The sequence below is a fragment of the Aotus nancymaae genome, unplaced genomic scaffold (assembly GCF_030222135.1).
Source record: "Aotus nancymaae isolate 86718 unplaced genomic scaffold, 86718_ANA_hifiasm-v0.15.2.pri h1tg000016l, whole genome shotgun sequence".
In the NCBI taxonomy this organism is placed as follows: domain Eukaryota; kingdom Metazoa; phylum Chordata; class Mammalia; order Primates; family Aotidae; genus Aotus; species Aotus nancymaae.
The window spans coordinates 56,130,803-56,149,312 of NW_026988428.1; positions in this window are offsets into that span (position 1 = coordinate 56,130,803).

An 18,510-nucleotide genomic window follows, 5' to 3' on the forward strand; every position below is an offset into this window, starting at 1 on the left:
AAGTGCTGGGATTACAGGCTTGAGCCACTGCGCCAGGCCCTTATTTTATTTTCTTTATGCCACTCATTACTACCTGAAATGATCTTTACCTTCTTGTTTGCTATTTGCTTTTGTGGCTAGACTTTAACTCAATCAGACCTGTGTCTTATTCAAAACTGTATTCCCAGGAGCTAGAATAGCACCTCACACGTAGTAAATGCTAAAGGCATGTTTGTTGAATGATTGAGTGAGTGAATAAATGAATTAATGGCTGACTTTTGTTATAGTACAGGAGTTGTTGTAAGGGTTAAGTGAGACGTGCGTAAATTGCTTAGCATACTGTCTAGTTCACAGTAAGAATTTAAAAATACTCAATAGTAATTAATAAATTTTAGCTCTTATTTTTATAATTAGATTTTTTTCCCTTAATCACCCATAGCTTTCTAAATAAACACAAATTAATTATTAATTGAATTCTTCAATTGTGGCTTCAAAGAAAGATTTGACTTTGCTCATAGAGAGATATTTTGATGGTGGGAAATGCGTAGGGGAGAACAGAGACCCAAGGAAGGAGAAGCATCTACCCTTGATATCATCAAACCCAGTGTTTCGCTCTCTGGGAGCTCGCTTTTAAACTGGTCTTTGCAGTCCGGCTTGTAACTGGCATGGCCATTGTACTATTGAGCACACAGTGATGGGCTTGTGACCTCGTTCCCACACATTTCACAACAATCTGTGAAAATACCGTGGAGCGATGTTGAAGCTGGTGGCCACCAGCCATGAGAGTCCCATTCAAGTTAAAATATCTGAGAGGTGTGAGAAAGGTTGATATTTTTCTTATTAATTGCCCTGAAGGAGGCCACAGGGAGCCATGAAGGGGAGGTTTGGGAGAAAAGTTTATTCAAGGCATCCGTGGAGCCTATATTTGTCCCAGAAATAACCAACATGGGTTTTATAATCACTCTATCAAAACTCAGGACATATTAAAGTCCCAGTAACAACATAACTGAAAGTGTGGGGAATTAAATCTCTCCCACTGAAAGCTTCTACAGATGCATTCTGCCCACATAGAGAACTGTGCACAAGACTGAATTAGACTGCCTGGAGCTTCAGCAGACTTGGTGTTAAAATGCTGGGAGCTTTAGGTGAGATGCTATCTGAACTATGTAAGTTTGAAAATATTGCACTAACACAGTGTCCCAAAAAGTCACTGTTACAATAATACAATGGAAATCTTGCTCCACAGCTACAGCGGAGTGGGCTGACAAAGGAAAATTGTGTAGTGAAAAGATCAGAGTCTTTTGACCTAGACAGATGAGGGTTCAGAACCCAGCTCTGCTGAGGGTCTTTGGAAAAGGTGATGAACTAGCACAGTACCTGGCATCTCACAGGGGCCCAGTTAGTGGTGAATGAAAAAACTAACTTTTAACTTCAGAGAGCCTATCTGTAAAATGAGGATGAAAATTACATCTACCCTACCTGACTGTAATGAGCATTAAAGATGAGCTATCTGGTCCCAAAAGTACATGAGTAAATTGTAACTGTTCTAATTTTCCTTTAGCCTCCTAGCAACTATCTCCTTGTGATACATCCTTCCACCACTACGTCCTTTGGGATAGCCAGGCCAGCAGCATTGCCCCACTGTTGGGATTCTTTCATCTTTTCTTGAGGAATTTTAGGATAGAAGAGCACATATAGCAGATTTGAACCCTTATGCTTCAGGGTTTACTGGAGACTACTTGATCTCATTGGTATATTTTTTAGTGCTTACTGTGTTCATACATAAACTGACTATAACTGAGTACCTAGGAAATTAATTGTTGGCCAGGTACCATGGCTCACACCTATAATCCCAGCACCTTGGGAGATCAAGACGGGCAGATCACTTGAAGTCAGGAGTTTGAGACCAGCTCGGCCAACATGGTGAAACCCAGCTTCTACTAAAAATACAAAAATTAGCCAGGCATGGTGGCATACACCTGTAGTCTCAGCTACTCAGGAGGCTGAAGCAGGAGAATCACTTGAACCTGGGAGATGAAGATTGCAGTGAGCCGAGATTGTGCCCCTGCACTCCAGCCTGGGCAACAGAGTGAGTCTTTCTCAAAAAAATAAAATAAAATAAATTAATTAATATAGCAGGCATTATAGTTAATTAATATAGCTGGTATACAAAAAGTCAATGTTGTTATGTCTTTTTATGGTTCACAAATTTCTCCAAAATACCATTTCACTTTATATTAATCTTGGATCTTCAGAGTTATCTTGGTAAAAGATAACTCTGGGGTAAAGGGAATTTTAGAGAACCTAGACATCTGGGTGGGAATTCAGATATGATGTGATCTGACTATACTATCTGTCACCCTTTGGAGACTCAGGGTCAACTCAGTGAATCTGGGCCAGTCAGGAGGATGCTCTTTCTCTCTCCGACTCCATCTTTCCAAAAGCTGGGAGCTTAGGCAAAGAAAAGGTCAGAAGTTCACTCAATTTAAGGCAGGGAACACATCAAAAACCTACTGTGGACCAAGATCTGCACATCCAGGGGTGCATAAGATGAGGTCCCAGCCTCCAAGGACCTCACTTCTCAGGGGGTAGAATAGAGACACGAGGAGTTCCTTTCAATGTAATGCTGTAAATGTTAGGACATAGGGTTGATCGGGTCCTTTGGGAGCCTGGAGAAGAGCATTCAGCCCAGCCCTAGCAGAGAAGAGACACCAGGGAAATTTAGTTCGAGGAGTCCACTGATGGAAAGGCACATTCCTTCTTGGCATGGCTCAGGAATAGGAGCAGCTTACATGAGCAGGGAATGTATACATCGCGTGGACGCCAAAATGGGAAGCCAGGTATGAGTATGCCTGGCTTCAGACAGGAGTGCTCTGTGTGTCTCTCTTTGCCTCCCACTGACTCTCTCACTGTTAGCTCCTAACTTATCTCCAGGCTCCAATCTCACCTCACCTCAAACCAGCACAGAGACTGCCTCATTACTGCATAGTCGTTTAAAGTGACATTTGGCTGTGTCTCTTGCCTACTGAGACTGTCTCAGTGGCTATTTGTTGTCAACAGAATGAGGTTCACTCCCATCCACTAGTGTTTGGGACCTGGCCCTTGTCCTCTCTTCCAGCTTCAGCTCCACCCTCTTGTCCTTTTACCATAGGGTCCAGTCTTTGCAACATGAAACTAGCCTCTCACTGCTCGGCCTTTGTACCAGCTTTCCCATCTGCTCTCACGTGCTCTCTTCCATTTCTACCTGCACCGTATTGAAGACTGAGCAGAGGCTGTGCCTCCTGAAGGAAGCCTTTGATGACAGTGCTTCCCAGCCTTGTCTCCAACACCCGCTCTGTCTCAGTTTCCATCTGGTTTAGACGCTCTCTCTTCTCTCTGCCCACATACTGATTATATATTTTAATCCTCCATTTTTTTTTCTATCTCCTCCATCAAGGATGTACAATTCCTGAGTAGCAGGGTTTTGCCTTTGTTGTATTCACAGCACCAGGCGTACTCCACAGACCAGTGGGGTTGCACATCCTTGGCCTGTCCCCTACATCCACTTTTCACCCCTCTCTTTGCTCTGAACCTTGAGAGGCTGGACTGCAAGCTCCCTTCTAGTTAGCTTCTGTTGTGTAGGTCTTTGGGAGGCTGCAGGTGGGCACTGAGAGGTGAGAAGACAATAAGGCCAAGTAGCTGGGAATTGGCTGCAGCTTTCCTTTCTGGGTTGTAGTAACTCCCCGCTGTTACTAAGGCCCACAGCTGTGCACTATCCATGTTCATCTCTTTACCCTAGCCCATGCAAACCTTTGCAAATAGCCCCTTTATTAAACCCCATGCAAACCATTTCATTCAAATGTACCATTTGTTTTTTGATATACAAGCACACAGAACGAATGTGATAGGCAGAACAGGGCAGGGAGGAGGGAGGGAGGGAGGGAGGGAGGGAAAGAAGGAGGGCGGGAGGAAGGAAGGAAGGAAGGAAGGAAGGAAGGAAGGAAGGAAGGAAGGAAGGAAGGAAGGAAGAGAAAAGAATAATATCTCTAAGTAAGGTATTTCCTGAGCTGGACTCTCTACACATTTTGGTCCTTGTCATCATTAACTTTGTGTAATTGGGAATTTCATTATTCTCCCCCTCCATGATACAGTTTTTATTTTTATTGAGGTAAAATTTACAAACAGTGAGATGCACAGATCTTAAGTATTCAGTTAAATGAGTTTTGACAAACGTATTTACTTGTATAACCAACAGCCCAGCCAATGTATAAAATATTTCTATCACCCAGAAATCACCCTCTTTTAAAAACATCCTAATCTCTGCCACAATAGATTAGTTCGCCTATTCTTGAATTTCATACTAATGGAATCGTACAGTCAGTGCCCTCTTGTGCAAGGCTTCTATACAGGTGTTAAAACAGTGTTGTTAATAGTACTGTAAAACATACCTGGAGAAACAGCTTTGGTCCTGCGAAGGCTCTCCAGAGCAAAGACCCAGGCTGAGAAGCTCAGAAGCTGAAGAGACTCAGCAGGATGCAACTGGGAAAGCAGAGGTAAGTGATTCATTACTAGCTAGTGAGGAAGCATCAGTGGAGGCATGGGGGGCGGGGGAGGAGCAGGTTGCATCGGAATCCTTGATGGGGCCAGGCCTTCAGCCAGAGCATGGGACTGACTTGAACTTTTATTATTCTTTACGACGTCTGATAGTGTGATTTGTGAAAAACTTCCCTGAGAGGACGTTGCAAGCTGTAACTTCCTAGAATGAGAGCCAGAGCCTCCTCTGGAAGGCCATAACCTTAGGAAAGAATTTTACACCCTCTAGCCTGAGAGCAAATACAATTCTTGTGCTACTAAGGAGCAGTTTCTATGGGAAGAAGGGCCCACAAGGGGACTTCTGAGAAAAGGGAAAGAGCTGGACCTGAAGGGTGAAAGAGAAAAGAAGATTCATGCAATAGAAGAGAGGATCCGGGTGCTGAAACACTCCAGTGCTGACTGAAGCTGGGAGAGAATTAACCACAGACCAAAATAAATTAATATAAAAAAAATCACCAATGTTTCGGCTCAACTTTTCTGAAGGTGAATGTTTCTCATGTGGCCAAGTATGAAGAATTGGATTTGCAACTCCAAAATCTCTAATGCTATGGAACCCCAGAGTCCCCCAGCTCAGATGCAGCTGGGTCTCCCTCTCAGGTGACTGTCCTGGAGATTGTTACAGGGTCTCAGGCCTCAGGCAACAGGAGAAAGCTGTGGTAAGCCTCCTCATTCTCTTCACCACCAAGGCAGCAGCAACCTCTTACACCATTTTCTTCCATTTCTAAAGTCAAGCGTTAATGAGTTTGCAACATAACATATCATGCCCACACCCCCTCCCCCAAAAAATCTTATGATTTTTACACATGAAAGGCAACTGATACTGTGAAATACGAATGTCAGAGCATACTGGCACATTTTGTTCACCACAACTTAATGATTCATTATTATTTACTTCAAATCACCGTTCCCACATTTATCACAAAGCTGGATTTTTAACACAAACCTGTGATTTTTCCAGAATACCTGCCCTTTGAACCCTAAGCCTCTCAGTTTGAACATGCCTGAAATACAAGCACAGATAACATAAAAAGGCCCATAGCCCAGGATCCAAGTGGCATTTGGAATTCCAGCCCACTGAGAAATGTTTACACCTACTTCTCTTGACTAGAAAGCAGCTGAAGGGAACTCACTCTGAACAGTAATTGCCTGTTTTGTAAAAGCTATCAAAAGTTACACACAGATGCATTTCATAAAGACCTGGAGGGGTGTTCACACGTCTAGGCAGGTGTGTGAGCCTGTGGATCTAACAAACCAGGCACAGGAACCACAGAGGTGGCTCAGGTGATCTTGAACATGTCTCTATTAGATGATTTTAAGCATTTCCTCCACATCTGTATGGCTTGGCAGCAAGCTGCAAATGTGTGTCTGTCACTGGGGCCCTTCAAGGGCTGCTATCTTCCCATAAGCCATAATGAATCCCACAGTCAAACATCGCATGGTGTGCGATCTTCTGAACACCTGCACTCTCCAAATCCCGCCTTTGACTTATGTGATAGTGTTTGTCACTTCACTGGCACTGCGTTATACAAACAAGGTGTAATTGCGACCTAGAAAGATTCAACAGTGAAACCAAAAAAGATTAAAAGTAAAGGAATGTCAGCTTAATATGGAGCATCAAGAACCGCCTCGATCTCGGGGTGTTCAGAGGACTCCAGTCAACAGTGGAGGAAAACCAGGCTTGTGTTTGAATATTACTTTAGCTAGAAAACACTATTTCGTTACATGAATGTCTGTACTAATTATTATAATAAGCCCGAGTTTACTCCAGTAACAAATCAATTGTAATGAGCTGAACAAAAGAATCTAGGTGGAATTCTTCCCTATAAATATGCTCCTGTCAGTGCAGTCAAAACACAGTGCCAGCACACTGCCTGTGTCAGTGAATAACGCGTTTTAAAACTGGTATGTCCTTTTAATCTCTTAATTGGTTGTGTATGTGGGAAATCCTATGAAAAGCGAAGTCTCTGTCCACCTGGATTTTTGAAGGATAGCTATACTTACAGCTGTCACAAGTTGTCAGTATTTTGTAAAGTGTCTGAGTCTGATTAGGTATAGAGGTGCGGAATTTGAATGTCACAGAAGGGGCCTGAATCTTGGAATATAAACAAATTAGGATTTTGTGGTGCCTAACATAGTGTGTTCATACAGTTTCTTTGAATAAATGTGGTTGGTTGCCTTAAAAGTTAATCAATCCCCACTTTTAAAATAGTTTCACAACTGATATGCTTGAGAACGGAGAAACTGTTTTTATTCTAAAACAACTATGCAGGGTTGGATATGGGTGGCTTTAAAAGTTGCTTGTGTGGAAGGTTAAATTGTTTAGGCTGCTTTCACAGGCATTACCCTATTGTATCCTCCTAACCCAGGAAGTAGGTAGGGCAGGTTTAAAAGGTTCTAGAAGGTTAAATGATTTCCTGAAGGTCACAATGCCAATTAACAGTGGAACTAGTTCTAAAACCCAAATCTCTGTGCACCTTGTTTATGACAGTGTATTTTCTCCTAATAGATTATTTGTTGGTCAGATCATTGATGGTACTATGAGTGCTGAGAGAAACCTAGGAAGAATTATTCTATATTTAGGTTGTTGGCATGTGTTGCTATCTATGTAAACACGTCTTTAGCGTCTCTCAGAAATGAACAGAATTGCTTTTGTTCAGCTAACAAAACATAGCTAGTGCGTAATGCCATAGAAGAGGGAGAAATATGATTTAAGTTTGGGGACCTCTTAATATAAGCATCTAAGTGTGTGTGTGTGTGTGGACGCTTATGCTTGTGCATGTGTGTGTGTGTGTGTACACATATGGGTAAGAAAGTGAAGGAAAAGCCGGCACAACAGCTCACACCTGTAATCCAACGCTTTGGGAGGCTGAGACAGGCGGATCCCAGGAGTTCGAGATCAGCCTGGGCAACATTGTGAAACCCCGTCTTTACAAAAAATACAAAATTTGGCCAGGCCTGGTGGTGCATGCTTGTAGTTCTAGCTACTCAGGAGGCTGAGGTGGGAGGATTGCTTGGGCCCAGGAGGTGGAGGTTGCTGTGAGCCACCGTCTTTCCACTGCACTCCAGCCTGGGCAACAGAGTGAGACTCTGTCTGAAAAAAAAAAAAAAAAAAAAAAAAGGAAAAAAAGAAAGTGAAGGAGAGAGAGTCTGAAGAAATTGCATAAGAACACATTACAGCCCATAATATGATGTGGTAGTGCTGTATGTTCCACAATACATTATGAAGCATCCAGACGCCATAGGTCAATCAAAGTCAGGATGGCTGAAATGTGTGTTAAAGTGTAGGAGATTAAAATATTATGCCTAACACTGTATAATGCATCATGGAAAAATCCTTGTAAGTATAAATTAGCTTTACTGTTGAGTATGAAATCTTCCTTTTGGTTATTTATGAAGCTTCATTTTGAAGATTGCCTTCACTGACTAACAAGCAAATCAGAACTTGTCATGTGCAAATCTTGTGAAGATTGCAAGGCCAGTATATAATTAGCCTCAAAAGAGTGTGACCAAATTGGGTAAAAAATAAAAACACTATGAAAAGGAAATAAGAAAATGAAAAGGAGGTCAGGGTGTGGTCAAGCCATGGGAACCCTTTAACGTCACATTTTCCTGACATGGTGATGTTCAGGATCTGTAGAAAAAGTGAAATTATGAAACAGATATTACTATTCTGCTATTCAAAGAGCTGCTATTGTTCATAGATCAAAGAATCTGGTGATGAAGAGAAGTTTATACAGCTCTGAGTGTGAAAAATATTCAAAGTGGAAATAACAAAAAGAGAGTTGGCAGGAGGAGTAAACAGGGATGAGGAGGAGGAAGAGCTAGAAGAGTGACTGCTCCATCCCAAGCACTCAGTAAATACTAGCGGAAGAAACGAGGAAGGTGATAGAGAGCTCTTTTTCCCTTAGGCTGTATTATCAAATACACCCTTCCTCAGTGACCTCTCTTCCCCTGCCCTAGCCCAATTTTCTTTCTACTTTAAAAATCAGAAGCAAGATTCCAGTCCTATATTTTACCCTCTTGCTAATCATGTATGTGATGCCCTGAAGTCATTTTCAAATTTCCTGTAAGGCACACACCACCCTTTCTCACCACAGAGAGTCTTGCTTGTGAGGTCAGATGGTTCTCACAGATGACATGAAGGAGAAAATTCCTAACTAATTGTCATTGCTTAAACCCTCTTCCCTCTCAGTCTCCAGAGATGGAACTCTGGGTTTCACAGGGACCATGACATCAGAAGGGTCTGTCAAGGCTTTAGTTAATGAACCCAGTTGAGATCATCCCCCGCAGGGTGGGGTGCATGCAGACCCGGGTGTGAAGGCTTCAAGGGGGAAAACCCAGGAAGTGGTCAGATGACTCAGTGGTGGTGCTTTGTTGAGTCAGGCCTAGGCACTGGCACTGTGATGTTTCAGTGTGTGACGGAGACCCTAGCCCTCAAAAGAATTCCTTCATGCTCATCATCCACAAGGTCCTCATTAGATCCCAGGACCTCTTCCTTCTTGTTTTTGTCTTTTCATCATTTAACTGCAGAATTTGTGCCTTTAGAGTGACTGTTACATCCCAGCCAAGGTATCTATAGAAGTGAGCTGCTCTATGGAGGTGAAGTATTCCTCCTACTACACTAATTACACTTCTAAATGTGTAATTAGTTCAACAAATATTTATTGAGCACCTAGAGTGTGTCAGTTCTGCTGCTTATTAATTTGTATTGAGGCAATTTGCAACTCATATTCTCCTGAAAACATTTTCAGTTATGATCGTATGCCCTCTTTAATTAAGTTGTCGTCTGCTCTCTGAGAAACACCATTAAACAAATATCTTCATTTTGTCACTTGAGCCAAGTTAGTTTTAGTGTAACTCATACAGAGGAGAAGAGAGGCAACAGAGAAAAGTAAGTCCTTCCTCATACAGCACACTGAGTTCTCCCAGAATTGTACAGGCAACAAGAAAAACTGATAGGGGAGAGATGGTGAGAATCAAATATCTGATATATCCACTCATCCAGATCGTAAATTGCTAAAATAAAGACAGCCAATTTCCCCTAAATCTGTATTGCTTCTCGGAATGAATCTCTTTGTGGTCTTTGTGTCCAGTAAATCTCTCTGGACATTAAAATGCTCTTTAAAAATTTCTACTTTAGTAAAAGTATGGTCTCAATGACAAAATACTAGCCCAGAAATCAGAAGGTCCAAATTTAATGAATTCTAGTAACTGTCCCTAAAAACAAATATTCTGGGAGTGATTTCTCACATTTCGTGGACAGAATAACAGCTACCAGAGATGTCTACCTCCATAACTCCAGAATCTGTGAACATCTTACTTTATGTAGCAAAAGAGACTTTGCAGATGGAATTAAGCTAAGAGCTTTGAGATGGGGAGAATGAATATTCTGGATTATCTGGGTAGGCCCAGTGTCATCACAAGGATCCTTATAAGAGGGAGGCAAAATCTCTTGTCTTATCTCTCTATCATAAGTCAGAATAAAGATGGGAAAGGGAATTTGAGGTTAGAATGATGTACTTTGAAGATAGAGGAGGGGGCCATGAGCCAAGACAAGCAAAGAAGCCTCTAAAAGCTGGAAAAGTCAAGGAAATAGATTTTCCCTTCGAATCTCCACATGGAATAAACCTTGCTAACAGCTTTGTTTTAACTTCATAAAATTCATGTAAGACTTCTGATCTTCAGAATTGTAAGATAATAAATGTATATTGTTTTAAGTCACTAAATTGTGATAATTTGTTATGGCAGCCATCGGAAACGTGTATTTGTATGTGGCATAGAAATACCTCAAGCTGAATAATTGATGTCTTTTGATTTCATGCCTTCACCAAATAGTTACATATTCACTACCACATAGTTGCTAAAGCTCTTGAAACTTGGGACATGAGAGTAAGCAAAATAAACATGGTTTCTGTTCAATGTAGGAGGAGGCAGGACTTTGTTCATTTTACATATGAGGAAATTTATGAATTTATCTAATGTGAAAATTAAACCAGTTGTTTACATAAGAAAACAAAACAACTGGTTAACATTTTTTTTTTACTTTTAATAAGTTAGGTTGGTGTCCCACTGTGACTCACTTAACTTTTGATGTCATAATTGACCAGTATTACAACCACAACTGTGGTCATTTGATAGCCAAGTTCCATCTCTGCCCTGCTTTCTTTAAACCCTACGATCACAGAAATCAATTGAGAATATTCAACGTCTTGTGATTTTTTAAATTGAATTCTCGTGACACTTTCTATGTCTGAAAAAGATGGGTATGCAAAAGATGCCTCTACAGCTAATGATGAACCAAGTACAAATAAAGCTTAAGCAGTCAAGTTTTTATTACAAAGAAGTTTGAGACAAATGTTCCTTAAATATGGTCCAAAAAGGAAGTATACTCATCGCCTTTTCACATAAAGAAAAAGCATTACAATTGATAGAAAGCCTTCCTTTGCCCAACAAAGCTCATGAAGCTTAAGCCCCAGGGTTCTTCACCCACATAGTTTCTGTCCAAAACTCTGCGAGCAGGTCCAGAAATGTGTGCACATGGCCATGAAGATTTTTTTAAAAAATAAGATATTAAGCATAGATATTTTGGTTTAGAAAGCTCTCTTGGCAGGGCATGGTGGCTCACACCTGTAATCCCAACACTTTGGGAAGCTGAGGCAAGAGGATTGCTGGAGGCCAGGAGTTTGAGACCAGCCTGGGCAATATGGCAAAATCCTGCCTATGCCAAAAAAAAAAAAACAACAAAAAACCTCATTGTGTGTGATGTGAGCGCCTGTAGTCCCAGCTACTTGGGAGACTGAAGTGGGAGGATTGTTTGAGCCTGGAGTTTGCAGTGAGCAGAGATCATGCCACTGAACTCCAGCCTGGCCAACAGAGCCACATCTTGTCAAGAAAAAGGAGAAGGAGAAGAAGGAGAAGAGGAAGAGGAAGAGGAAGAAGAAAGAAGAAGAAAAAAGAAAACAAAAGAAAGTTATCTTTCTTCACTCCAACTTTCTGTTCCACTTTTCCCCATTCCAGTGACGTTGATGTGGTCATGGCTGTTCCTTGAATCTGTCTAAGGGGAGGTTAGGGTGTGGTTGCATATTTTTTTGGTTCAGTGGGACACATTGATGTGGTTTGGAGCAACATTCAGGTGTAGCTGGGGCATTGCTAGCCATCTCAGTATAGTGTTGAGTTTCAGTTCCTGCCCACCGTGCTGATCCTCCTGGTGTTATGCCATGAGGTACAGGTCAGAGGTTCTATTGTGACAGGAACAGGTGTCATGACACCCAGGTTTGAAACTGATGGAATTACAAGTTAGTCTGAAAATAAATCTTCTGTAACATGTAAATGTATAAGTAAAGAATTGAGTTCTCCTTAATTATTAGTCATAATAGAAGGTGTCTTCCATCAGGAATATACTTGATGTGGTTTGGCTGTGTCCCCACTCAAATCCCATCTTGAATTCTCATGCGTTATGGGAGGGACCCAGTGTGAGGTAATTGAATCATGGGAGCAGGTCTTTTCTGTGCCATTCTCAAGATAGTGACTCTCACAAAATCTGATGGCTTTATAAGGTGGACTTTCCCTATACACATTCTCTCTCTCTTTGCCTGCTGCCATCCATGTAAGATGTGACTTGCTCCTCTTTGCCTTCCACCATGATTGTGAGGCCCCCCCAGCTATGTGAAACTGTAAGTCCATTAAACCTCTTTTTCTTCCCAGTCTTGGGTATGCCTTTATCAGCAGCATGAAAACAGACTAACACAATACTTGATAATGTTGTATATACAACTATAAATGCACTACACATTTTTCCTTTTTTGGATATAAATTTTGTGAAATAGAAATTTTCAGAATTCTGGTGTTGGTATGGCAAAAGCCTGTAGTAACACTTCCTGAAGCAAGTGTGTCTGTGTGTAAAGTTGCCAATGTTTTGTACATTTCAACTATCAATTAAATAAAAATCAACCAACCACTCTAAGGAAATGGGTGACTTTTTTATTGTTATAGAAAGAAGCATTAGCAAAATTAAGTGGGAAAAAAATTGAGAAAGAAAGTATTAACAAGATTATATTCATTAAGAAAAATATTATTCTATAGATTTTAGGATGTTTGTATACTTGTTACCTTTCTGACATTTGTCACTTGATATGATCTCATGTCTCATTCTAAATAAATAAATACATCTAATTTTGCATTTATGACTATACATTTCTTAAAGATATTCATCCTAAATGCTTCAGTTTGGGGTTCTGGAGCTACCCCTGCCAATATGTAGAAAAGAAGGTGAGGCACCTGATCAGGGAAAGCTTGCAACAAGTTCTGCTTCATCCTCAAGAAACCAGGGCTCTGAGATCTGGTGGACAAGGCTTGTGCAAGCAATGCTCCCAAATGAAGCTCTTTCTTCCACTTGGCATTTGAACTTGACCAAAGGCAATGAAGTGGAACACTGGATTGACTGTCAGGAGAAAAATACTTTTGCACTTTGGAACTTAGAATGAGTGCCTGGAATCCTTCTGTACCTCAATTTCCTTATCTATATGTCATGTTTAAGGCATAAGCTCTAGAGTCAGACTGCCTAGGTTCGTATCTTAGTTTTGCCATTTACTATGTGACCTAGGGGCAAGCCATTTCGCCTTACAAAACTTCAGTTTTCTCGTCTGTGAGTGTAATAAGGAAATGGTACTTCTTACCTCATGGGTTTGTTGGGGGATTAAGAGACATAGTACATGTAAAGTCTCAGCATGATGCCAGGCAAATAAATGTGGCACATATACACCATGGAATATTATGCAGCCATCGAAAACGATGAGTTCGCATCCTTTGTAGGGACATGGATAAATCTGGAAACCATCATTCTCAGCAAACTGACACAAGAACACAAAATCAAACATCGCATGTTCTCACTCATAGACAGGTATTGAACAATGGGAACACATGGACACAGGGAGGGGAGCACTATACACTGGGGTCTGTTGTGGGGGAGTGGGGGGGACAGCAGGGGGTGGGGAGTTGGGGAGAGATAGCATGAGGAGAAATGCCACATACAGGTGAAGGGGAGGAAGGCAGCAAATCACACTGCCACATATGCACCTATGCAACAACCTTGCATGTTTTTCACATGTACCCCAAAACCTAAAATGCAATAAAAAAAATAAAATGAAAAAAATAAAAAGAAAGAAAGAAGACGGGAATTAAAATGTGCCATGTTCATAAGTGTGGAGGTTAATACAATCTGAAAACCCTCATCTGTTTGTTCCAGGACTCAGCTGATGTGTGTGTGCAAACCTGTTGGGGGGTGGGTGCAATGTAGACCGGGGAAGTGCTAGGAAGGGTAGCAGCAGCTGGCATGCCTGGAATGCCAGATCCTCTCCTGTTGCCCCATGCAAGGTCATCAATTCAGATGACCTGGGATTTGCCTCCCACATTCCCATCATTTGAGGGACAGCAATGGAAGCTGGCTTGGAACTCAAGGCTATACTGTCCCAAGGCAGATGCAAACCTCTGGCTTCTACTCTCCTCTCCTCCATACATCATCCCATACTTCAGCCCTGAACATGACACAGCATTCTCAGAAATGTGGACAAAACAATGTCTTTGTGAAGTTGCTACTCGTGTTAAGAAGGAAACAGAGAGAATGGAAGAGATTTACAGTCTGGGATAAAAAGGAAGATCTGCAATGATAGTGAAATTTCCTACCCATCCTAGGAAAGAGAATATAAACTAATATTCTATCTAAGAAGTCTACTAATTTTGTCACTAAATTTAGTGCTTTTGAAAATATAGGTCACTTAAATTCAAAACACTGTATTAGAAATAAAAACAAAAATGTGTTCTTGGTGCTGTATATGTGTGTATACATACTGTATTAGTCCATTCTCGTACCGTTATAAAGGACTGCCTGAGACTCGGTAATTTATAAAGGAAAGAGACTTAATTGACTCACAGTTCCACAGGGCTGGGGAGGCCTCAGGAAACTTAGAATCATGGCGGAAGGGGAAGCAAACACATCCTTCTTCACATGGTGGCAGGAAGGTAAAGTACTGAGCAAAAGGGGGAAAACCCCCTTATAAAACATTGGATCTCATTTGCTATCACAAAAGCAGCATGAGGGTAACCGCCTCCATGATTAAATTACCTCTCACTGGGTCCCTCCCACAACACACGGGGATTATGGAACTACAATTCAAGATGAGATGTGGGTGGGGACACAGCCAAACCGTATCACATACCTAGTGACCAACCATGTCCCCACAATTCCCTCATTTAATCCTTACAGTAAGCTTCCAGTTAGGAGTTTATATATTGGAAAACGAACACTGTAAAATGTTAAAGGAGTGGCCTAAGATTGCCCAGCAGAGATCAGTAACTTTGCCTTCCCACAAAAACACATGAACACACATATGAATAAACACCTTATTACAGTGACACACACACACACACACACACACACACATAAAAATGTACACAGCCTGTATGTGTATGAAATTATGTAAATAGAGTGGGATGATATTTGTAAAATAATACTTTTTTCCTTCCTTTTAGTGTTTCTCTTCTTCCCTTTTCTGCTTAGAATAGAAAATCAGAACAGGTCTATGTGGGGCCAGTAAATATCCTCTTATCTTATATACTTGGTTTCCAAGACCCCAACACTTAGGAAATGTTGATGATTAGGGTATAGGTCAGCTAGCAGAGAAGACACAAAGGCAGAGGGATTTCCCTTCTAGACTTCAAAACACTTTCTTCTGGCTTCTGGGGAGGACAGCAAAGAAGACAAGTGGACCCTGAAGAGGTAATGGGTAATCCCAGGAGTGAGAACATAAACCCGGTCAGGGAATTTGCGTTTATTTTTATGGGACGAAGCATAGCCTTGCAAGGATTCCCATGGCTCTAACATGACAGGAAGCAGCAAGTTCCTGCTCCCAAAGGTATCATAGAACTAGCAGGGGAGCCACAGGCCTGGAGGTGCCCTGTGGACAGAGGGTTGACAATTTCCTTGTGTCAGTCTGTGTGGAGCAGACTCCACCTCACCTAACATCTCAGCCTTAATTACAACTATCAAGTACCACAACCTCAATGAAGGAAGGGTCTCAATAAAAGTCCTGAAACTGAGTTTCCTGACATGCCAGTGAAATGATACCTAAAAATAGAAATTAAGTTGAACTTTAGAAAAATAAATGGTAGTTTGCACACCTGAAGTGGGAGCCTGAAATTTAAATCCACCATATTGCCTTAAAAAAACAAAACCCAAAAACTAAGAAACATAACTGCAGCAGCAGATGTATACATTCATCTAGCCCCTAAGTAGTTAACGTTTAAAGTGCAGATGTATACATTCATTTAGCCCCTAAGTAGTTAACGTTTAAAGTGTCAGATTAAGTTTTCTCCAAAACAATCCAGGGATATTTCCTCCCTTTATCTGACCCCCACTAAGGGTTTAAAGCCTAGAAAAAGCCATCGGACTTGAGCTCTTCCTCTGCTGAAACCTCTCATAAAAGAGACTTACGCTATCCATTGTAGAGATCTCAGATATCTAAAATTTAGTGCCTTGCAAGGTAGACACTGCAGCTGGGGCCCTTATCACAAAAGCAGAACTGGTAGCTAGAAAATACAGGATGCTCAAAACTTTTACTATCTGTCGGCTTATGCATCCTGAAGTCAAAATTTTGTAATCCCAATAAGAAGGAATATAGGAAAAAAGATCTGAGTAAGTTAATATTACCCTGCACATATATTGTCTGTTCATTGTATTTTATGATTTACCTAAATTAAAATTCTGAGCATTTTTTTTCCCTCAAAGCTAATCTAACAAAATCACTGTTTTTCCTCCCAAGTGGATATAAAATAGGGTTGTGCATACAAGACTGTCGGATGTTGGTCCCATTTACAGCCTCATTTTCTTCCTACTTCCCACACAACCACATCTTTGGCTTTCAGGGCTCTATGGCTTTGCTTCCACTGTGCTGTCCACCAGGACATCTTTGTCCACTGGGTCTGGGGTAAATTTCTCTTCCTCAGCTTAAACCTCTTTAGCTTTCCTAAAGGAGCGCCTTACTCCCCTTTGCTCCCATCTCATTTTATGTAGGACTCTGGGGTAGCACACATTAAATGAGTGCTGTGGTCTAAATGTTTGTACCCACCTCATAATTCATATGCTAAAATTCCAACCCCTGAAGTGATGGTATTAGGAGATGGGGCCCTTGAGAGGTGATTAGGCCATGAAGGCAGAACCTTCATGAGTGGGATTAGTGCCTTATAAAAGAGACCTCAGAGAGACTCTCATCCCTTCCACCACATGAGGACACAGGGAGAAGACACAGTCAGTGACCCAGAAAGGGGGCCCTCAGCAGACAGCCTTGATCTTGGACTTCCCAGCCTCTAGAACTATGAGAAATACATTTCTGTTGTTTATGAGACACCCAGTTGATGGTGTTTTGTTATAGCAACCCCAACAGAGTATAAAACAGTGACCTAGTCTCACTGGGAGCCTTTGTACTTAGTGTCTCTGCTGCTGGAGTGTTCTTCCCTCCAGATAACAACACAGTTCACCTCTGTACCTTCTTCAGGTCTTTTTGTAAATTCTACCTTCTTAGGGAGACTTTCTCTCATGACCCAAAATAAAAATACAGCTGATCTAATTCTCTCTTCTGGCCCAAGAGGCTTCTCTCCTCTTTCTGCTTTATTTTTTTCTCCTTAGCATGTATCATTATTGAATATATTATATGGTTCACTCATTTTATGTGTTTATCTTATTTATCTGGATTGTTGCCTGTCTACTCTAGTGTTAGATTTTTGGCTATTTTATTTACGATTTATCTTTTATAACACCTAATACACAGTAAATACTCAATATTCGTGGAATGAATGAATGGGTGAGTGATGATTATGCTCTTGCAATTACATGCTTATTCCTTATCTATGTTCTACCCATCCTTATGTTTTCTTCAGCACTTGGCACAGGGCTGGGTACAGAGAGAGGGTCTACAAATGTTTACTGAGTAAAGGACTAAACTGAATTAACCGTGCCTCTCTTATAATTGAGATAGGATAGAGATTTCACCCTAATTCATGACATATTTTTATAATACCATAAAATAACAGTACTTCCTGAACAAAAGAGGCAGAGCTTTTTCACCAGCAAGTGGAAGGATATAAAGTATCCATAAATCGTTCTGGTAAAAAAATGAGTATTTGAATACTTTTTCTTTTTTTGAGTAAGACAATTCATGAAATTCCACAGCAAATATTTATTGAGTACCTAGTATTTATTAGGCAATATATAATAACTAGGCTTCATACACAGTCAAATAATTTAAAGTCAGCTCCAAAGTGAACTGAAACAATAAAAGATGTAGAAGAGTTTTACTTTAATATCTCTGTAAAAAATACATTTCTGTTTCAAAATTCCAGCTCTGTCCATTGGCTGCAAGTGAAGAAAAATAAAACCATAAAGTGAAATCAAAACTTTAGTAAAAGAGTAAAAGCTAAAATATAGTAGCAGATAAAGCAGAGATAATAAATGAAACTGGATTGAACAAGAAGGCCATGCCACCTTGTGGGTACTGGGAGTATTTTACCATCCTCAATATCTCTAGAAAAAGAGTGACCAATTACAGAGTAAGTAACTGGAGAAACTTTCACTACCTTTTTCATGGTAAATACAACACATAGTATTAATTTTTTGATGTTGTAGCTGTTGGAAGCATTTTTTAAAATCAAAATACAATACATCTTGAGCCACTCTGATGAAAGAAATAGTCTGCAGGTGACGAGGTGGTAATGTTTTAAATAAAAAATGATCTCCTTTATAAATGAACTTGACACCTATTTAAAGATGTGGTCATGCACTCTTTCCTTTTCATTTCTCTGAACAGAAGATGTAGATTGTTAATGAAAGACAAAGCATTTTAATAACAAAATCAACAACACATATAGTCCTATGTAATGTCCTAAGGAGTAATCAGAAATTTTAATTCC